Below are 20,724 nucleotides of genomic sequence, written 5' to 3'. Positions count from 1 at the left end.
GAATGCAACACAGGCACACAAAATGAAGAGCAACCGAAAAGCCCATAAACAAAAAATGAGAGAAAAGCAAACCAAACCACATGCACTTTAGAGTTTTCCTCTATCAGTTTAAAGAGATTAGAGTTCAAACTTGAAAGCTAGCTCTGTCCCTTGGGTTCTCTAACCTAGAACCACTATTTGAAACAGAAGAAAATCCATTTACAGCCTTCTTAAGCCACACACAGCCCTGTGCACACATGAGCACTGATATGGAATTTACTTGGTAATGTTAGTGAGAATACCCATTTGTGTGAGAATATTATTTAAGACAAATTCTGTTGCATGTCAGAGCTGTTGACATCCTTGTGACTTTTGGTCCTTCAAGTACACTTTACACTCCCTCATTTAAACACTCCAGAGGTGGTGCCAAATGCAGGAGAGAGGACAGTGAAATTCCCTTCTATGTGAAGGGCTTCAGCATTGTGCTCACAAGCTGTTTTTCAACAAATCATTGCTATTTAAATGCATTTGTTTTGTATTCAAGTGGGCATGCAAGGCCATCCTGACTTTCAGCACTACTGAAGATACAGCAATAATGCACTCTTGAAGAGGGTTCAGTCCTGAAGAGAGTCTTACTTTCCTCTTCCCCAATACCGTAACATGTACAGTATACTATTACCTCAAAACCCAGCTAACATAGAAGCCAGAGGGGATATATGTATTGGACAGGGAGATTCACTACATCCTAAAGTAATATTGTAAACACATACTCATTTCAATAAAACCTAAAATAATGTGCTAAGCAATTAAAGCTATTAATCTGAGTAATTTTGTTCATTTCCATAATCCCACTGTAAAGACTGTGGAATCTGCAGAGAGACTTCTACAGAAGAATAAGGAGTAACATCATTATGTCAATGGAACACCATTACAATCTGGGAAAAACCTATTACTGATGAAATTGAAAAATAAAGCAGCGTGCATGTCAGCCCTGCAAAGCAAGCAGCAGATTCCTAGGTTCGATTGTGTGTAAAGGGAGAAATTATATGAGAATAAAAGACTGTGAAAGCTGCTCCATTTTTAGAACACAGAGAACACAAAATTGTAAACATTTTACAGTAGGTCAGGTTCAGGGCCTAACACTGGCAGCCTAGCATTCACGTTGTGTAGCAAAACTGCCAGCAGAGATCTCTCCAAAGCAGCTCCACATTATTAGTCCATTGAAATATTTATTTGGCAAGACAGAACATCAATAACATTATCTCATAAGTTTTCTATTTTTTAAATATTTGGAATTACATCAGATGGGCCTAATGCTCAAACCACTTTGTTGCAACATTCTTTTAAAAGATAAATAAAAACTCCTAGCCTCATCTGAATTATTTATTCTTCTCTCTTCAGAATTACGAGCCAGTGGATATCAGTATAAAGCAGCTCAGAAGCATACATTCCAGCCAGCTGTTTCCAGGATACAATAGAAGACAAGAAGCCTTGATCAATAATAATATATCATTATTTGTATTAAGCTGCTGCCTAGAAATCCTAATCATGAGTCTTATATGCAAGATGATACTAAAATCTAGAATATTCAAATTAAAAAGAAAATAATTATTTTATTATAAAAATAAAATAAAGACAAGATAATCCTTATCCACAGAAGTTGTAATTTAAGAATAAAATCAGAGATATGGGATAGATGTATTCTGGTAGATGAGAAGTATTAATGAAACAATGCATACGTCTCCAGGCCACATTGCAATGGACATACTCATACTAGCTTGAGTACTCAAGACACACTATGTTCCACAGTATTTAATTTTTCCTGCAGTACAGTGTAACAGTCCCAGGTAAAGCACTGTCCTAAAGAAGCCGCACTGTTTTACTAACCATGCTAACTTGGGCTTCCGTACAAACCCCACACTGTGCAGTACTGTTACAGCCAGTAAACAAACATTGCTCAGCATTTTCAATGCCATAATTTGTTCTTCTTTGTTTTAAAGTGGCTGCCTCTTGGAGTCACCTGATCTGGATGTCACACTCTGCCCAAATTCATGTTGTCACAGACCTTGTGGGACCCATCCAAAAAATGGGGTATAATGAAAGCAGGCAGCTGGGTAACAAGCCTGCTCCAAAAAAGCACTGCAGTGGAGCCGGCTCCCCTCCTGCTCAGAGGGAAGGAGCAGCTCTGCCAGCTTCCATACTGGCACAGTGATATGAAACAGGTATTCTTTCCAAAGGGCTTTTCAAAACAAAACCTGCAGTTTTCCTTCCAGTTCCATTTTCAGACTCCTCTGCTCCAGTTGTTAAGAAATGAGTGGCAGAAGAATAAATGTGAAGCAAACCGTAACACCTACAAATCACATCCCTTCTTTTCCTTTGACACACACACAATTTGAATGTGTAGTTCCCTGAAAAAGCCCTTTCTTTACCCCCAGTACACAAAAAAAAAAAAAGGTATCTGGACAGCTCTAGAAAATACAAAGGAAACACAGTGAGGGTTTGACTGACAAGAACACATCATCTGTTTGCTATCAGTACAGCTAAAGTGATCTCTGAAGCATTTTCCCTGGGCTTGCAGTGACACTGAAGCATCACAGCTGACCTCTGGAAGAGGGAATCAGCTACATGGACACTCATGTTTCCAAATGATGTGCAACACAGCATTCACGGAATTGGAGGTGTTCTAGCACAGGTTTTACAGGACTATGTTTAACTGAGAAAAGGAGCCAAAACATCTCTTAATTACAAAATGGAGTACACTACCTTTTGCCTTCACCTGATTTGGACAGCACAGGTTGTGATTATGCTCAAAACCAACACTGGTACTGCAGAAAAGGCTTATTGCACTACTGTGTTAAAGAGATGACTGGGAGGAAGAGGAAAAGCCTATTCACGGGAATAAATGAGACCTCAGAAACACAACGTACATCAGAGCCACAATACTAGTATTGCTGGTAGTTATGTGAAAACAACACACCTTGGAAGTTGGTAGGAAAGCCCACAGTTCAAGGCAACATACCTGTGTTGTTTGTGTTTTTAGTTTTGTTTTTTCCTTTTCTCTCCCTTATAAACAGATGCAGATGATTAGGAGCAGATCACTATAAACAGATGCAGATGATTAGGAGCCTCGCTGTTAAAGAGCTCTGGTAGTTCCAGACCAGAAAGCCCCCCCATGCACAACCTACCAGGCAGAAAGGGTTACACAAACTCAGAGTCACATGCTTCCACAGGCTACCTTGCACTTGCTTGAGCAGTCAATGAAGGATTAAGCCAAGCAGATGAGTACAACAGATAATTGTCACATCTTAAACCACCACAGCTAAATCTCCCAGAGTTTATGAGACAGCTGTTTACATTAAAGGTCCAAACGCCAAAGGAGCTAATCACTCTTTTTGAAGACTTCCCATGATACTCCAAATAAGTTACTTTCTTGCTCTCCTAGAGTTCCTTATAGAATTTCTGCCTTTTCCAACTGGCTACTGAGAGAAGGAATTCATTAAAGCATTGATACCATTTGAAGAATGGAAGGAAACTGCTACAAAAGCTAGTACAATTTGCTAGAAATTGTTTTTATTATGCTACTTAATAATGGGATAATGCACTTGAATAGCAGAGAATTTTGTAGTGGGTTATTCAGAGTGAATTGTTTTGTGCAGATCATTTGTGCATTAATATTAAAACCTTCTTGGCCTAGAGATAACTTCAATGTAACGGTTATGTGCATTTCTATTTCACGTCACATAATGTCTGCTTAAAATGCAATGCTATGTCACTCAAAAGGTGAGAAAATGAAGAAAGTAATTTTTAGAAGCACTAAATACTTTAGAAAGCAATATTTCATTAACATAATCAGTAAAAAGCGAGTGATTACAGTACCAGCACATTAGGAGACAAATTTCAACCCTAATTCTCACTCTGCATATATATGCATATAGAGAAAGAGACACGCATGCACCCCTATCTTGCACACCCCCATCTCTGAAGGGTTCCCAAGGAGCCCTGATGAGGGTTTGGAATGGCTTCTTCCACCCCCTCCTCAGGAGCAGCTACCCTTGAAACACACCATCCGTAATGACAGTGCTGTATGGCAAGGACTGAAGTCAGGCAGCTACCTGGAAAGAAAAGGGATCCTTCATAGTGTATTTATGAACGCTAAATGGCCCGTGAAACTGCTGAGAGATTTCTCATGCTCAGATCCTCGTTTTCTCTTGCGTGGTCATCCCTGGGACAGCTCTGGAAAACAAGGCAGCCATTTTCTCATAAGCTGTTACACTCAGCAAACCAGATTGAAGTGCTTGATAAGCTGCTGTTCTCTTCCGTGCCTGCAGCAATCGAGGGGAAAAACAACCCATCACCCACAAACAGGTACAACCACAGCCATTTCTGTACTTGCCTGCTATGAGTCAGGGCACAGCCGCACAGATGGGGCCGGTGGAGGGGAGGGATGGGGAGGCCTGGATGCAAACACATCAATATGCATGGCAAGTGCCTGCCCTGCCCTGCCCCAGCTGCTGATCCTTCAGTTCATCCCTGCAAAGCCTCACAGACCCACAAAATAGTACTGCTTCCTCACAGCTCTGGGTTCCCAAAAATTAACAGCCTCTGTATGAAAATACCTTGCTTTTGCAGAACCTGTGGGTCTAAGGTACTGCCTTGTGCAGGTATGAAAAATGCCCCCAACCTTGGAGCCAGTACAGGAAGCAAGGGATTTTAATGTGCAACTGGCAGACACACATACATATGCACCTATATACACATAACTTGCATAAGCAACATGGCTGTAAGCAACATCTCTCACACGTAAGTAACCACTCTCAAATAAACTGTTAGGGAACCAGACCCTCAAAACCAGTGAGCACCCCAACCCCTGACAGTGTACAAAGCCGGAAATTCAAAATCACTTATCACTGGAGAATACAAATGTCTGTCCCTATATGTAAAGCAAGAAGCCATCACACCTATATTTGTGTTTACTTCTGTTTCCTATTACCATCCTCTTTTTCATAATCTTCCTAAAACTCCCTAATTTGCAGCAGTGTTCTGAAACTGGCAACAAGAAGCCCAGTCCCATTCAAAATGTGTTCAGACTTAGCTATGCTCAAAGCTGCTGGGGGAAAAAAAAAAAAAAAAGGAAAATCACACTTAGGTTTTGCCAGCAGAGACTACTGAAAACCAGCTGCTTAAGTCTCCCACTACCCCATGCATGCTGCTGTCCAGCCCTGGATCTTGGTCTCAGCACAAAGTCAGGATCCAGCCAGCACCCAGCCAGCAGGCAGCTCTGCCAGCTCACCGGGCTATAAAGAAAGCCCAATTGCGGGGGGGCCGGGGGGATGGACACATACCCCCATTTGGCCACGTGGGGATAGCTTCTGCTTGGCTGGAGTCAGTGTGCTGTGCTGGGCTCCTTCACCCAGAGGATGCACAAATGGAAGGCGATGCCCTGAAGCCACTCAAGTCCCTGTGCCCCAGGCTCAGTTTGATACACAGAGGGTCTGGCAGACCCGCCTGGCTTGGTTCTGCTGGTGCACAGGCATGTTTAGTTCATTATATCCAACTCGGACATCTTTTTCCAGTACAATCCTGCTACCTAATGCACTCATTTAGGTCAGCTTTCAGAGATTTTGTCAAACAGTGCCAATGCATGGGAATCCCCAAACTAGGACTGCTGTCATTCTGGATGCTTTTATCACTACACCTAGGAAGTTTCCTTCTGCTACAGAAAACAGTCAAACAGCCAAGGAGATGACACATGAACGGAAATGCTATTAAAACTGTGGTAACCCTAAATATGAGAAAAGCATACCCAAGCTGTCAAAACCTAAGGCACCTCCGCTCCCTTGCTTCCTCCAGCCAAAGGCACAATCTTGTTCTGACCTCCCCTTTCCTACCACCTCCCCAGCTTCTGGGCAGCTCCTGACACCACCTGCTGCTGCTCCCACACTGGGCAAACGGCAGCAGCTGAAGTCAGGCAACACTAACAAGGACGTTTCTTGCCCTAGTGCCTGCTCCAGCTTTTAAGAGCAAACATTAAGTTTGCCCCAGCAACTTTTGCATTTGCACGTTCACATGTGCTTGCTAAGCCCGTTGTTAAATCAAGATGGTACCTACCCACCATCCTTAATGCAGCCAACTCCGTAACTGTTTCCCAAAGTTACTGCATTACCTTACATGATGCTCTGCAATGGAGAAACTGTAAAGAATGGCAGAACTCCAAAGGCAACTCTCACTAGTTTTGCAGAACCCCCCGATAAGACAGAAAGCCCACATGAATGCAAGCAGAGCACCAACACTTCAAACATGTGATGCTCTCATCAGTCACCAGAAAAACTGAATCATGTTCTACATGATTAGCTGGTGAAGAACACATTTGTTCTGTGACCATTGATTTTTACTGGATAAAGTAGTGAGTCTTGTATTTCTGCCAAGTATACATGCACCAAGGCATTTTTTAATTTTATTTTGGAATGCAGGATAGTGTAAGAGTAGAAAGCCTTCTCACCCCACTAAAATTCAAAGTATGTAAAACCACAGCTCTATCAATCATGCCATCTGTGCTAGAAATGCCATTCTTTTTTTTTTTTTTTGCCACAGGACTATTACATCATGTGCAGGTGTAACCTCTAAAAATATATCACAGAAGAGATATGTAAAACCAGACTACTCTTGATAAAACAGTAAGCAGAAATAACTCCATGCTGATCTAGCACGTACCTCTTGGCGCTGGAGGTTTTCTCACTAGACCTGCAACCCTTGTACTGAATCTCAGTTCCTCACACCTGTTTCATAACATCAAACCAGACAAAATGGCTTGATCTCTTCCAGGAAGGAAGGAGTTCAGCAGCGGAGCGAGGAGTCAGACAAGCACCATATGGCCAGAAGGGAGGGAAGACAAAAGCGAGGGCCGAATCACCTCTCCCAGAAGCAGTGAGAGTTACGTTGGCTCAGCTGTGTTGTCTAATCAAGTATTCTAAATCAATTAAGACTGAAGCCAATTTGTACACATGGACCTTTGTATTTATAAATGAACCTAAATTTTTCACAGTAATATTCCATACGGTTTAACTCCTGTAGTACATGGACAGAAACCAAGGACTGGCTGAGTTCATTAGCATGAAACATTGCAGATTTATCAGACAAGCTTCTGTCCAGCAGTGCAAAAAATGAGCAGTAAATGAATGAGCCTCTTCCTGCCCTATAAAATAACAGTCCCCAGTGCAGGAATGTCAGCTAATGTCAGATAACAGTAAAGATGCTCTGTCACCAGGTCCAAGCTCCAGCCTGCTGAGGTTATTTCTATAACATCATCATCATCACCATCATGACAGTTTACTGACATCAGTCATCTGCTAGTGTTTGTAAATAACTCCCACCCATGTTCCCAGAATACTAGATTTCTCACAGGTTTTAAAGAAGACAGAAAACAAGTTTCTCTGCCTGAAGAGCACTTCCCTGAGTTTTTATTTGGGGGATGAAGCTCAAGCAGAGGCAGGGTGGCTGCAGACACCCACTGAGGTAATTCTTCATGCATCCCTACCTCACACCTCTCTGCACAAACAGCTGAGCTGCTTGTCATTCCATGGCCCAGGATGGTGATATATAGCCTGTTCTAGGCAGACCAGATCTGGCAGTACTTTATTTTCAAAAGGTGAACGACAAAGTAAAGCATTTTAGCAGTGACTCAGCATTGTGTATTAATAGCCAGACAAAGCTTATTTCAGACCCTACTGTTGCCATGTGCTGGGGACAGAGGCTGGATCAGACTGTTGATCTGACTGGAAGTTCACCTCACAAATACAACTGTTTTTCAGCACAACAGAGCCAACAGCACCCAGGGAGCACAGGTCAAGGAGAAGGGGAGGGAGGGCAGGACAGGCCCTTCTGGAGCCACTGCATTTGAATCAACTCAGGTCAACTGTGAAGAGTTGCAGTAGGAAGCAGAACATGAGAGACTGCTGAAGTTGTGAAGAACTGGGCCCTTGATTAAGTCTTTATGTGCACTATGTAAAGTGAACAGAATATAAAACAGTGTTTAGAAGAATCCTGTATGCTTATCCTGCATGCGCATAAATACCTGAGTGCAGAATTAAGATAATCAGCTCCCGATACATGCTTTTAGTCACACTGGAAAGCACAGGGAGATGAAAAACAAAAAGTCACCATAATCTGATTAGCTGTGTAATTAAACTGTGAAATCAATAAGCGAAACTATAAGGAGGGTTTTTTCGGCACAGTATGCTGGAGACAAAATGGGAAACCTGGTGGAAATGTAATGGGATAAAGTAACAGATGGTAGGTGGACACCCAGGAGACAGGGAACGTGTTAAAAAATGAAACTGGCTAATATTATGATTAAGAGTATGTGCAATATCACATGGCACCAAGTTGAACTAGAATGTTGAGTAGTAAGGCTGTAAAAACCTTATTATTCTAGGTTAGACTTTCATGTTCATAGACAACTACAAGACAAATGGAAGAACACTTAAAAAAAGGCTCTACATAACACAAATATCTGGGATGTTTAAGGGAATGGATCTTGACCTTGTCTTGAGAAACATGGCAAGCAACTGTCTACAAATATGACACAGGATATCACAACGAGGACAAGCGATTGAATTAATCAGCAAAGATATAACAATAAATAATGGACTCATTGTACATAAAAGAAAACATGAGTCACATTTCTGGAAACGTCTTGGAAAGTAGAACAACTACCAGTGGAGCTAGTGGAGCTGTGCAAACCACCATCATCTGGGCAACCTAAAGCCTACCTGACAGCTCCATCATTCTACCAGCCCTGTAAGGACTCCGGGGAAAAAAACACCCTAGATCAATCCCCATCCATTTTTTCAAACACAAATACATCAGTAACTTTCAGCAAAATCTTTCAAATAACTCACTGTTCTTCCAGTTGGCACACATGCAGATTACAGATTGTAGTCTATAAACTGAACACTCAAGCAGGTCAACTCAAGGTGGCTTCTCATGCTACACTTTCAGTCTTCTCTTGAGTACAATCAAGTTTGCTGTTGGAGTCTTATGAAACTATGGTGGTCCTGTACCTTCCAAATATTTGCCAACAATTAAATAATATCTATAAACAATACAGTCCAGCTGGAGAACTGCTTATGTCTCCATAAAATAAATAAACATTATATATATAAACTCCAGATATATAAAGATAGATGGATACATACATACATACAATAGAGTGTTAAATGGAGCAGATATAAACAAATGATATAAAAAGATATAAATGAATGCTGGATTATTATAAGCCAGTTATTTATGTAGATTTATTTTAAAATATGTCTGATTGCATTCATAGCACTGATGAAAAGAACAGTAACGCACTAAACATCATTAAACACTTAAACTAAAACTCCTCCTTGATCGTCCCTTCACAACCACTTTGATTCCACTTTGCCACCCAGGATAAGAATAATCACATGACCTCAAGGGCAGAAAATTCTTACTCTGTTCTGAGAGCAAACTAAATCATTTCCAAGAGTGGAGCCCTCTCACATGCACAGTCCTGCTTTTGGCTCTCCCACATCTGACTGGCACTAATTTAAATTAGGGGACTGGTAGCTTTAGCACTTCAGCTGATATCAGTTACCTTCATATCATGCAAAGCACTCCCTGAAGTAATCAGGAACTAAGCTGCTTATGGAAATAGTGTAAAAACTGCACCAGAAATGAAACAGAAGCCAGTACACAGCACAGACATAACCGGCGCTTCTGTAAGAAAATGGGCAGCTGCATTCTGCATCAGCAGAATTACAGCCATTTCCGTGAACAGTTTTAAGGTGCATGGAGAGGTCACTGTCTTCCATACATGGGGTTACTGCAAAGCCAAGGTATAATAGCTATAGCAAAGAGCAACTGGGTGCTCGCCTGCCTTAAAACATCCTAAACAGAGTAAGTCAGAATGATGCTATGACACAGCTTCAGAGCAGGCACTGTCCTCTAATTTACTCACAGCTAGCTCATGAAAACTTCCTAGTATGTTTACAGCCATTAAATCCAACAAGCCAAGCCTCCAAAACACAGATTTTTTTTTTTGATTTTTTTTTTATCCTAGTCCAGGAAAATGTCAAGAGGTAATGAGCTTGGGTCCAGTTCAGTGTGATGTAAGGAACCCTGAACAAGAAACACACAGTCAGGAAGCCTAAGCTGTAACAGACATCCTGTATTGTTGTGCTTGTGTCTGTGCTTGGTATCCCACCTCAGTGGCTTTTGCCCAGGCACAAAGTATTTTGTTTTAAGGATGCTTAAACCAGTACTTGTCACTCAGGGCAAGCTTGCTCAACTGAGGACCCAGCTAAAGTCATTCAGGGCCCACTTTACATGTGCTGGAAGGGCAGATATAGATAGGCTTCCTGGCACCCTTCCATCTCACAATTTCCTACCGCTATTACACTGATGATTCAAATCTAATTTTAACAAGCAAGCCAGCCTTCTGCTGTCAGCAACCATTGTTCCAAGACAGAAGGAAAATACTTTAAACATATTTTCATGCTTTTCAACATCTGCATTTTTGTATTGCCTTTGTTCCTGGAGAGGGGCACAGAAAAGGAAAATAAGGGAAGCACTTCCCAAGGTAGGGAGCTAGGATATCAGTGCTGTCACTTATCATTTCCTAAACAAGCCTCATTTTTCCAAACAATACATCGCTAGCAGAAGGGCATTATTAATTTAAGAACTAATGGTTTGAAAGGCTAAAAAACCTGCTACAGTAACAAAGGAAGTTTCAAAAACACATTCCCTAAGATCACATAAAAATAATGGGGTTAGTTTCAAAAACACAAAAATGTTTTCCATATCCTATGGTTAAATTCAGTCCTACACAGACACAATACTTTTTTTTCCCAGTAACTAACTATATGCCTCTCTTTACAGCTAAGTTTGCATGCAAATGAAAGGTCTCCACCATCTAAACATTTCCTTGATTGTATACAATCTCAGAAGACGAGACTACTCACCATGTTTCTAAGTGTTGGCATAAAAGAACAGAAAAAGCAAAATAATTTTAATATTCTTCTACCTATTTCCTGATGCCCTTCAAATGCAACGTCAACATACCATAATAAAGAGCTGAGTTCATTAGTTGTACAGCAAAATAACTCATCCTGTATAATATGCAATTGGAAAACTTGCAAGGGGTAAGATACTCACTGAACATAACTAGTTGAGGATTACTGGGGAAGTGGAACGTAAACATGGTTTCAGTAACCAAGGGTAAGACATCAACAAGCAGAGAAAAGTCTTCCTGAGAAGGAAGAAACAGCTCAACTGGTTTTGAGCTAACTTGAGTACAGTCAAGCTAGCTATGTGGCATATACTGCTGTTTATACCATACGATTTTAAGACCAAAAATCTGCAGGTCTCCTAAACAAAACAAATGCTATCCTGAAATATGTCCTGAAATATGTAAGGTGCTTCCATTACCTGGAATTCAAATCATGGAAGGTTGTTTATGCATTGGAATGGGAAATATTTAATAGCATTTAACATGCTAACAGGTACAGAAAATACTACCCGCGTAACACACTGCCTTATTTACACAGCCTGTGTAAAATACAGTGCTACGCTGTTGACAGAATGGCAGTAGTCAGAACATGGGGGATCAAGTGTCACAGTCCCCTTAGAGCTTATGGAACCTGCGCAAGGTATTTAATTTGATCTCTTTGTTCAAATCAGCAACATTTGATTTCATCCCATTCAGGAAGTTATTAATCTAAAAAAGCTAAGATTCTTTCCTTTCTTCTTTTCTCCCAAACGCACCTCTTCTTCTGTAGAATTATTACCCTAAGTAAAATATTTCTGTGATACTGACAGCCAATTGCACTGTCCAATAAAGGACACCTTGAAAAAGGCCAAGGTGTCATAGAGGTAACTTTTGGAGCAGCACAAATTCCTGAACTATTTCTTCAGTTTCTTGCACAGTAACTACTGTGTTGCAACTGTCTTCCAGAAACACGACCATCACCTTGGCTAAAAATTCTGCGTGTATGTAAGCCGTAATCTTGACTGGTGACCTTCATAAGAACAAAGGCAAAAAGAGGTCACCAGTGAATTATCTAACTGGGTTCCTCAACTGCACAAGTTCTGAAACTCAAACATGGAATTCCTGTATTACACGTGACTTTTGAAAAATGGAAAGAAATCTGAACAGGGTGTAAAAATTTCAGCTAACGGACAATTTCTCATATCAATTTCAGTTATTTTCCAGGTTTAAAATAGCTATCAACATGGACAGAATAACAAACTCTGTTTCCTGTTTAACTTCTACCTTTAGTTTACTTCCAGTGCATCTTTTTATATATATAACTTCCAAACAAAAGAGCCTCCTCATATCATAAATCTCCACACACTTATTACCACATGATGACCAACTCATAATTTCAGAGTCTATTTGACAAAATGCATTGGATTTTATCAGTTTCCTAACAGAAAGATGAGCTCCCAAACTTTCTCCGCAATACATCCAAACACTTTGAGCTCCAAGTTTGAATACTGCTTCTCCACACTGCACCTCCACAGCACCTCCATACTAGTTAAATACCATCCATTCCATATGGATAGTAAATACACTTTTTATCTGTTAGTCTTGCAATCCTACATCAAAACACCGTATCACTGAATGGCAGACTTACGTATAGTACAGCTACAGCACACCTCAAGATACACAAATGACAGCTTCTGAAGGAGCTTTAGGTAATATTGGCTTGCACAGATGAAAACAGGAAGAGATCACCTTTACACCATCTTTACAAGTGAGCAGGATAACATGAAATAATGAACGGAAAGCACAATATGAAAACTAGTGTCTCAAATTGCCTGGAAATCTGGAATCGGGAAGCAGAAGACAAATGCCTGTATTCAGCTCAGAACGAGGATCCTCTGAGCAGCTCAACGTAGCTTTTTCCAGTGACTACAACTGGAGCCAATAACTGCTGGATTTGCTTACAAATTCAGCCTTGTGTTTTAGGGACAGGACACAGGACAAGCTACTGCAAAAGTAGGGAAATACTTAAGCATGTGTTCTCATCATATAGCATTAGCACAGACACAGCCTTGCACATCTGGCTTCAAAGAACAGGAGATACTGCAGCCACTGCTTTCCTCAGTGCAGATATGCACATAAACCACTAGGCTATTTTGCACTGACTAGTAGAAGTTGGAGATGGGAAGGACTTGGGATTTAATGCAATGAAAACACAGAAATACAAACAGAAGTAACAAAGATACACTACTTAGGAAAATGCAAGATACAAGTTTGGTCCAAAAAAAAAACCCAACCAAAACCAAACAACCAAAACCAAACAACCAACAAAAAAAACACACACACACACAAAAAAACAAACAAAAAACCCCACAAAACAAAGCAAAACATAATAAGGAAGCAAAGGAAGGAAGGGAAAAAGTGCACTGAGCCATACCTCAAGTAGGAAACACTATAGGCAGGCAAGCTGCATAGTGGAATTTTTTTTTAGAAGAAAAGCATCAGAAATGATACTAACAGAAAAAAACACACATCCTTTATAAATTTAGGAGTCCCTGGACTCCTGAATCTCCTGGTTAAATGAAGGGTGAGGGAAGGTGTCTCTAAAAAGCAAAAGCCTGAAGAACTGACTTTTGAGTGAAGACAGATAAATTTGTACAGGTGAAAAATGGCAAAGTGGGGCAAAGAGAGAGTGGGGTAAGAGTTTACAAATATCTAAAGGAGGAATCAGCAGAGCAGAAAAAGGAAGACATTTTCTATCTGATATGTAAGCTCAAGGAAGGGTAAATGGGAACATTGGTGGGGATTTTTTAGATGGAAAATATTGAGTGACTAGCAGGAAATTCTTTTTTGGGGGGGAGTAACTGTTGGCATGTGAAAAAAAAACTACCAGTGGGAATGCTGGAAAGCTACTGCTGGACACAGTAACAGAAAATGCACTGATGGGAAGAGTCTTGTACCAGCAAGGAGGAGTGCCTTGGAATGTAAAAGACCACTTCCCAGTCTGCCTGTCCATACACTGTGCATACTGTAACTAAGATATATTAGCTGAAAAATTGTGCTTCCTTTTTAATATAATGTTAATGTGCTTTATTACTGATTTTAACAGACTTTAATAGGAGGAAGCATATATTCAATTATTTTATTACATGTGCTGAATACAAATGGCAAGCACCTGCACTCTGGTTTACTCCTTCCATCCTCACCCTCTCATAAAAAAGCACTAGCACATTTTAGAATTCAGAGCAGCCCTCCCCGGCCCAGCTGCTTTCTTGGCTGATTTGCTGGGATCTATATATCCAATTATTTTGATTCCCATTTCCAACCCTATCAGTGGTGTAGTGGTGCAAGAAATCAAAATGCCAGTCTCCCAGATGTGCTGGAACCTGAAAGCTAACAGCTACTCATTTGCAGAGGCATCACTGTGTGGCCCAAAGCTCCTGTCATCATGCAATTTATGTTCAGCGTTCTGGATGTGACTCGAGAGGGGTTTCCCAGTGTACCAATACCAAGCATTTCATATAACATTTCAGATATGCTACAGGTTGTTGCACCATCTTGTTCTGTCACAGTGTAACTAACAACCCAGCAACATTCAGATTTTGTCTCTTTTAAAGGCTTAAGTCCTTCTTTGTTATTCTTCCCTTTGTTTTCCTAAAAGGGAAAAAACAGGATCACACAGGCTTATCTTCCCTTAAGTGATCAGAAGAAAGAGGCAGCAACACTCCTGTCAAAACACCTACTAACCTCTCAAGTCAGGGGGATCATATGTTGCTCACTCACTGCATCCCCTTGGGGGTCTTTTCCCTGACTATATGCTTTCCCCCTCTTAAATTACCATCTTACTTAGATTACTAATGCCTCAGCACCACCAAAAATATTCCCATTCATTTCCCCAGCTTTTACAAATATGATAACATGACTTGTGTTTAAATATAAGCATCACCATTTTACTTTTTATTATGAATATCATATGTTTGGCAAGCTGTCTGACCTTCCTTATGATGATGAATGCCCCAGCAAACAATTTGCTCTATCTTTAAAGAAATGGCCAATTCAATTACATTATGCCAGAAGCTTTCAAATCCCTCTCTGCCAAACGTCTTTGCTATATCCTGCCACAGACAGCCCATTTGTATTCCAGCACAGTAGGACACTTGTTTTATTGAAGCACACAGTTCTAGTTAGGTACTATCAACAGAGCACTATTTCAGTTCTCCAGCTCTGCACTCCTTCCCACCCCCTCTAGACTGAGTTATTGGGGTTTTCAATTTTACTGACCAAACGTGTATGCATTACTAATTACATGCATGAAATCCAGTACTTATCGACTGCTAAAACAAAATACATTAGTGACCAATTACAGGAGTTCTTGGCAGCAATGGTTATCATTTTAGTGGATTTAATCATTGCACTTAAAGTGAAGCTTGAGATCCCCTTTGAGATTACACTACTAATTGCTTCTGTTTTTCCAGTTACTGTATGAGCTGGTTTGCAGAAAGGATCACTAAAGAGGCTTTCTAAGTATCGAAGAGCAGCAAACAGATGAAGCCTTCTGTAATGAGTCCCCCGCCCCCAATAAAACCACACCATCACTTCATTCATACCACAATGCCAGTCTTCGATACATATCCCCCTTGTCATACCCTCTTTCCTTCTCACTCCTTGCTATTTTAGCAGACAACAGAAATACAGCTGCATTGCTGTTCATGTGAATTGTGTAACACACTGCCATTTATTTGCATAGGTACTGAGAGTATTACACTTTAAAAAAAAAAAAAAAGCATGTTTTCCACCCTCCTCTATGTTTTTAGAGAGGACACAATTTGTTATTTTTATTATGATGGAATTTTTGAATGGTCTTAAGACCTTTAAGAAAAAAAAAACAAACAAAATAACCCACAACCAACCAAACCCCAACAACAACCTAGGCAAAGTACCCGATCTATTACATGCACAATACCACCATAATAGGCTTCCACTCTCCAGGAATCCCTAAAAACAAACACTCCCCCTCCTTAGGAATTTGCAGTATAACATACTGTTCTTTAAAAGCTCACATCTACCTCCAGATACCCACTAGTGATGAATTATCTGGTTACAGCTTCATAAAGCAGAAATGTCTATATATTTTAATGCTGAGGCCAGCCACAGAACTCTGGTACCTTTCAAATTTAGTGATATACAGCTTTCTAAACACCAATGAAATGCTGTGACACTTGGCTCCAGGCAAAACAAGGAGATATAATTTCATCAACATTTTAGGTCTGATCAAAATAAGCTGTCTTTCACAAACAGAAAGTGTGGGGGAGGGCTGTAACTACAGTTCTGTTAGCTGTCTGAAAACAAGCTATTTTAATAAATAAAATTTTCTGAATAAATGCTTGGGTCCTTTTATTAAAAATGCAGCTACTTAGAGCTTTCCGTTTCTCAGGCACCACTTTCCAAACAATGAAGAATCCTTCTCAAAAATATATATTAAAAAAAACAAAAATCCTCAAACAGAAATTCTCATCAGATTAAAAAACCTGGAATTATCTCATCAAATATCAACTTTTGGGGGATTTCAGTGAATACTAAATTGATACAACTCTAATTAGAAACTTAACTGTGAGAGAGACTGGAGAGAAAGGGTTTTAAACCCTCAACAACTTCTAAGCTATGAACAGCAAAGTGTATGGTATCTTTAAAATCTCAGAAACCATACACTATACTTTACAAAAATAATCACAATCTCCCTGAAATTAACTCCTAAATGAAGTTGAAGAGCTTCACCCTGAAGTATCAACAGGCTGTAGCAAGAATACCAGTTGGCTTCACTTCACCCTCTAAATATGGTATGGACTATTACCTACCAATCACCAAAAAAGAACAGAATGCAGTGCAGAGACGGTTGTGTCACAGATATATTTTATCTTGCTTCAAACCCAGATGCAGATTTGCACAAACCCATTGATCTTTCCAGAACAGGAGGCACAAAACTGCTACATGCAGGGTGCTCTCAAAAACAAGGCCAGTTCATTTCCACGCTTAACTGAGAAAATCTTGCCCCAGGGCACCCAATTTCAAGTCTGAATTAGAGTATCTGTAGGTGATGCAGTAACTACAACAACTGGCAAATAATGAACTGGATAAAACACCTGAATTAGAGTAGAGGTCAATCCTGTATTCATAAAGGAACAGCCTACACAATTCAATTTGGATATCCCCATCTCTTCGTTCAATGGTTCTAGACTTCTGCAAGCAACAACTAAGCACAATTTTCAAGAAAAAAGTAAGTTAACACTGACAAGGTATCTTTATCAAGGCAGAAGTCACCACACATACAAAATCCTCAAGCCCAGCAGAATGATCACATTTTTTTTTTGTATAGGCAAGCTCCTGTCTCATGTACACAGCACAAAATTTAAACTGTAACTCTGAAAAGACTGCAATTGCACCTGGAATTTAGTGCTGCCTTCCAAATGAGGAAATGGGAACAAGACAGGAGAAGAAAATATTCCCAAAACGAACAGCTGAGCTTATGTAGCACCCAAAATACAAACGGTCAGGAAATACCTGTCTTTCATCACTGTCAAAAACAATAGACTAAAATATGCAGAGTAGGACTGATAACACAGGAAATAAATGAAAACACTTGCTGCATGTTAGTACAGAACTTAAAAAAAAGAGACAAAAGCCTCTCTCAAAGGTCCCTGCTGGATTTAAAACAGAGCTGTTGAGCCAATTTTGATTTCAAAACATGTCATTATCATTTAAGAATACTGAACTTCTCTCCTTTAATAAACCTTACACCTGTTCACGAGTACACAGACCCCAGTTCCTAAAACTGTAAGTACGACAAGGCAGGAACCAAAACTTCAGTGAGAACTACAAATGCATGGGAAAACAATTACTTATAATACAGACTGGGGCACTATTTTTGATTCAGTATGTAACTTACAAGTCAAAGAATGATAATGCTAAAAGCTGCCATGATGCATTTCTGAATGAATTAAAAGTCTTATGTGTGTGGCTCACAAAGCCTGGCGTAGTTCTAACTTACATATTTAATTCTCTCTATTATTAAAAGCAATGAGAGACTTTTTTTGTCTAATACTTTATCGCAAAGAGATAAACACAGTAAATACTATGGCAAAATGAAATGTACTTTTTTACACAGTGACGTGACAGCAATTTATGAGTTCATGCATTCAGTACAAGAATATGATTAAACCACAGCACAGACTTAAGAGTAAAATGCACTGATAACAAGTTTAGACCAGATTAAATCAAGAGACTCCCAGCTGATAAGTAGAGTTTGTAAAATATAATGTAGATACCAGTAAGGATATTCAACAAACCGAAGCCTTCCAAAACTAAACATAATTCTTTTAGCATGATAAATGCCAGCAGGAAGAAAGACTCCAGCTCTGGCAATTGTTTCAGAAAACTCAATTAACTTGCCCATTATTAAAAATATGTTACTAGTAGAAAGATGTTTTGTGCAATACTATACTTATCTGCTCATTCAGCCCTGTGTAGGCTGGGTTTGGCACTTCAGACCTCCAGACACCCAACAATGCCTGCCACATGCCCTGTCAAAACTGATGGAAAAAAAGCTGTCTCTGTCCTATTTCAATGGAAGCTCATCTGACTATTTTAACAGAAACAAACCCAACAAAACTCGTCTCAAACAATGTGAAATTAGAGTTCCCCCTTTACACGACAACCATATTAGGCCTCCAAAGGTTGTCTGATCAGCCTTCCTCCTCTGATGACCTCATACATGACCTGGTGCCTTCCTATTACTTCAGTCCTGCTGCATCTCAGCGTGCTATTATGATCACAAACCAGCAAGATCATGTTTTAACTTTTAAAAATAAGAGAGGTTGCTCAAACTCAGAAATTAGTTTCAAAGAACTGAAAAGACGAACCACCAAAATACCAAGAAATCCTGCATGTAATCTACGTTTAGTTATACGGAGGCTTTAAGGGTAGCAATAAAAAGCCCTGAAGGCTCTATATAACATTCCCTCCCTTTAGCTAGCCTTAGTACTTCTAGTCTTTCTTCATTCAAAAGCCAAGGTATTGTCTCAAGTTACAGATTACAATTAGGCATGTAGATGCTGAAAAATATTCAACAGTTTTAACATTCTGTAAAGCTGATTTGCAGCTAAGCATTCACTTACTTAGGTGCAAGAACAGTCAAGCTCCCCAGTTTCCCACAGATTTCCCTTCAGGCCAGTTTTATCCTTAGGTACCTGTGTACAATAAAAAAAGGAAAAAAAAAATATCAATTTATGTACCTCCTCATAAGTTCATCTCTTGATTATATCAATTCTTATAGCCCACAGTTCTCAGCAATTACAAAATTCAGATCTCCAGCTTTTCTAATATTTCCCATCAATTTGATTAACCAGAAACAAACTCAAAGCTTTTTTACCCCTGCAAAAAGACTGGGTTTCATTTGACCAGTTCTACATATATATGTGTGTGTGTGTGTGTATATGTATCTCTGTCTATTAGACATAGGTTAACCTTAAATGAAAGTTTTCTGTGAGAAACCTCATGTAAATTTCACCTTGTAGAAGGTAAGATTGCATGATTCGCGTATTTTATCACTTGTTTTTAGGAGTATAAAACAGGGAGCAACGCAGTTAAGACTTTGTTAACAACAGATTTAAGCTACCTTAAAACTGTTAATGTGTGACAAGAAAATCCTACATACCCAATTACCACTTCAGAAATTGAAAGCAGGGTTTTGTACAGGTGCACTTGTCAGTTAAGGAGGAGCTCAAAAAATAAGGTTATTCTACTTTCTCCTGGCACTAGTATGAATTAAAGAAACATTTTCAAAATGTGCTATTCAAGCATATGGAATCAATTTTTTCAGACATATGGAGCTCCAATTAAGTAAGCGTGGCTTTGCTGACACAAAAGTCCACCTGCACACATTCAAATTTTCCAGAATTAGACCATCTAATTTAGAGCACCCCATCTAACAATAACAGAGTAGAGAAGCATTGCATTTCATATAACACAACCATTGAGATAGTCTCTTGAAATAGCAGTTGCTTTGACCATGGCCAGAACATAACCAGACAAAATGAAATTAGTTCCCCTAAAATACAGTTACATCAGATTGAAGGAAAATAATTTGTCATCTTCATCCCGCAAGTAAATATCTAACTGGAAAAGTAAGCAAGGTACATTTTTTCATGGAAGATTCTACCAGAAGTCAATGGAAATTAAAAAACTGACTGTTAACTGTGCTTCCTGGTTTTCAAGTTTTCTTTACATACTGCATCCAGATTTTCCCAGGATAAATATATGGAAAGCATACCATTTAACAGAAAAAGGAAAAAAAAAAACAAACACCACCACCCACAAAAACAAAACAAACAAAACAAATGCAAACAAATCAAAAAACCCCAAACAAAAACCAACACTCAACAAGCTACATACAAACATCAACCCCCTCAACAACCCTAAAACATTAAAATAAGAAAGAAGTCTGACAAGGCGGAAGCTAACAAATTTTTGAGAAAAGCACTTCAGAAGTCCCAATTTTTGTTTTTATTTTTTAAGGATTTGGAGTTAATTGGGCCTCCTTTTTCACATCTAGTCTGACTGGCTTTTTATTAGGAGACGACACAATTTTCTTCCAGAGGGCCCCAACCTCATTCAGTGGCTAGAAGTGAGTACTGAAAATCTACACATTAACTGAATTACATACATTCACAGCACACCTCTACACT

General features: G+C 39.6%; 1 protein-coding gene across 6 annotated transcripts in view; it reads right to left on the bottom strand.

The window, feature by feature from the left end:
* Positions 1-20,724, bottom strand: part of TBL1X (transducin beta like 1 X-linked) — a 193,253-nt gene that overhangs the window by 120,147 nt on the left and 52,382 nt on the right. For 3 of the 6 annotated variants that reach the window (XM_062603635.1, XM_062603639.1, XM_062603636.1), the window contains exon 2: positions 19,156-19,227. The exons of 2 other annotated variants lie outside the window; for them this stretch is intronic. The gene's annotated coding sequence lies outside the window, so the exon portion shown is untranslated. The remainder of the gene's footprint in view (positions 1-19,155; positions 19,228-20,724) is intronic. One more of the 6 variants, XM_062603637.1, reaches the window with a different exon arrangement.

The sequence above is a fragment of the Pezoporus occidentalis genome, unplaced genomic scaffold, assembly GCF_034315485.1.
Source record: "Pezoporus occidentalis ecotype Australia unplaced genomic scaffold, CSIRO_AGI_Poc_V1 ctg81, whole genome shotgun sequence".
NCBI lineage: Eukaryota > Metazoa > Chordata > Aves > Psittaciformes > Psittacidae > Pezoporus > Pezoporus occidentalis.
The sequence above is the reverse complement of the archived record's forward strand: the minus strand, read 5'-3'. Positions and strand labels throughout refer to the sequence as shown.